Below are 2,185 nucleotides of genomic sequence, written 5' to 3' on the forward strand. Positions count from 1 at the left end.
CTGCTGGAGTGCGGGGGGGGGAGGGACGCCCACTGGCTCCCCGCAGCTGCTCCTCTGAAGCCGGGGCCCCCTCCGCGGGCGCCCCTGGACCAGGCCGGTTGCCGCCCCGCCCCCAGCACCCCCCCCCCCGAAGCGCAGGCGGAGGCTCCGCGGCTCCTCTGGAGGGAGGGACGGACAGACGGCTCCGTGGGATGGGAGGCCTCCTGCCTGCCTGCCTGCCTGCTGGGGCCGTCACCACCAGCCCAGTCTCCTGTGGCCCTGGAAGGAGGCTGGGCTGGGCCGGGCGGGACCCCCGCTCCTCCCGTGGACCGCGGCCCGCAGAGGTGGAGGCGTCCGCGGGAGTCGGGGCAGCAGGGGGGGGGGACAGGACGTTCGCCTGCGACCGGCCCGCAGGGAGCACAAGTGCTGCTGCTGCTGCTTCTGCTGCTGCCGGGCCTCCTCTGGGCCACCGGGACTCCAGCTCAGGCGGGCCCTGACAATGTTCCCTCTGAGCGCAGTTAGTGTGAGCTGGCTCACAGTTGTTGTTTTTAAGCCTCCGGCTCACACATGTTGGTCTTCGCTCCGCAAGGAGGGCTCCGGAGCAAACGAACGGATGCAGCAGCAGCAGCAGCAGCAGGCCAATCGCTGGCTCACCACTCTAAGCTCCACAGCCGAGAGGGCGCCTGGCCCACAGCAGCCAGCTCTGACCCCAGCGGGGCTCTGGAGGGCGGGATTCTGTCCAGGACCGCCCTCCCGGCAGGCGCTCGGCCGGCCGACACACGCGCAGCCAGGTCCCGCGGACAGACTGCCTCCTGGGCGCACTCCCCTCGCTCACGGCAATGGGGGGGGGGGGACACCCCCCCAGCGGGAGAGCGGGGCTGACGTAGGCGCGGGGGGCTTGTGGGAAGGCCAGTCCTCCCCCCCCCACGCCGCCGCCGCCACCACTTCCTCAAGACTTTCTCCCTCCCGAGAGGGAGACCCGAGAGTTGGGCGCTTAATAAGATGCCCCAGATCTCCTCCGTGTTTCCAGGGTCCCTCCTAGCTTGCTCCCTTCCCTTAAAACTGACATGTCTAATTGGCAAGCGGTGCCGCATCGTGTCCAGGGGTCTCCTGTGGAACATTTCTACAGCTGTCTCCTTCAACTAGGCGCTTATTCATGTCGCCTTAATGAGAAACAAAACGATCTCTAATGAGCAATTACATAGCGGCAGAATTGTTCCCATAACAAATTCTTGCGTGTGACAGAAACATCCTTTGTACCAAATATTCCGCATATTGTTACTGATTTCTTTCTCTTGCTCGCGCGCTCTCTTTGCCCCGGTGCCTTAACCTCCTTTTCGGGAGGGAAACAAAAAGCAGGTTGTTGGGGCAGACACCTCTCTTGACAGGCGGACCACGGCCGGGGGGGGGGCTGCTCCGAAAGAGGGGCCGCAGGCGGGGGGGGGGGTGGGGTTGGGGGGTGGAGAACCCAAACAAACCAGAAGCCAGGAAGCATCTCAAGGCGAAGAAAGGCAGCGTCCCTTCCCTCTTCATATTAACCCCTTGCCATGCTCAACAACAATCGCCGATGATAATTCAGGGTCAACAGTGGCCCGTCTGGGCAAAGTTGATGCAGGTCCAACCTGGGGGATGGGCTGGTCACGGGGTTTTAGGGGTACACCAGCGAGGAGCAAACTCACACCAACTCCAACCTGGATCTTGAAACTCCAATAACCACGAGACTGGGTAAAACCGAATCCCTCCACTTCTATACCTTTTGCGTAAACATACACGCGCAGGCGCCCCCAGCTCGGCTCGCTTTCTTAAAGCAAACAGGAGGAGAGAAACTCCCGAGGAAAACCGAAATGAAAACCCGGCAGGCCGCGAACCACCAGGGCTCCTAGAGGCCACGGATCTCCCTTTCTTTCTTGCCCGTCATCCTTGATGCTCCGGGCTCATAGCTACGTAATTTGTCAATTACACTTAAAGCGCCATCTGATACAATGATGCTTATCTCGCAGTCTGTCAGTGATTCAGCGTCTCGGACGCTTTGCAGAGCCTGATTTATTAAAACTCAGTTTAATCGGCAGAGTGTCACTCTCTCTGTGTGTGTGTGTGTGGGGGGGATTTCGACGGAAGGCCTTATGAGGAGGGGGGGGGGGGTTCCTGGAAGAAGGAGGGAGAAAGATGCAAATAAAACCCTGATTTTTAAAAAAATTTCCTTGGC

The 2,185-nt window shown here is 60.8% G+C and overlaps 1 protein-coding gene across 7 annotated transcripts in view; it reads right to left on the reverse strand.

The window, feature by feature from the left end:
• The window catches only part of PAX6 (paired box 6), a 27,027-nt gene that overhangs the window by 16,515 nt on the left and 8,327 nt on the right, over positions 1 to 2,185 (reverse strand). The gene's annotated exons all lie outside the window — the stretch shown is intronic.

The sequence above is a fragment of the Gekko japonicus genome, unplaced genomic scaffold, assembly GCF_001447785.1.
Source record: "Gekko japonicus isolate JY-2015 unplaced genomic scaffold, Gekko_japonicus_V1.1 scaffold687, whole genome shotgun sequence".
NCBI lineage: Eukaryota > Metazoa > Chordata > Lepidosauria > Squamata > Gekkonidae > Gekko > Gekko japonicus.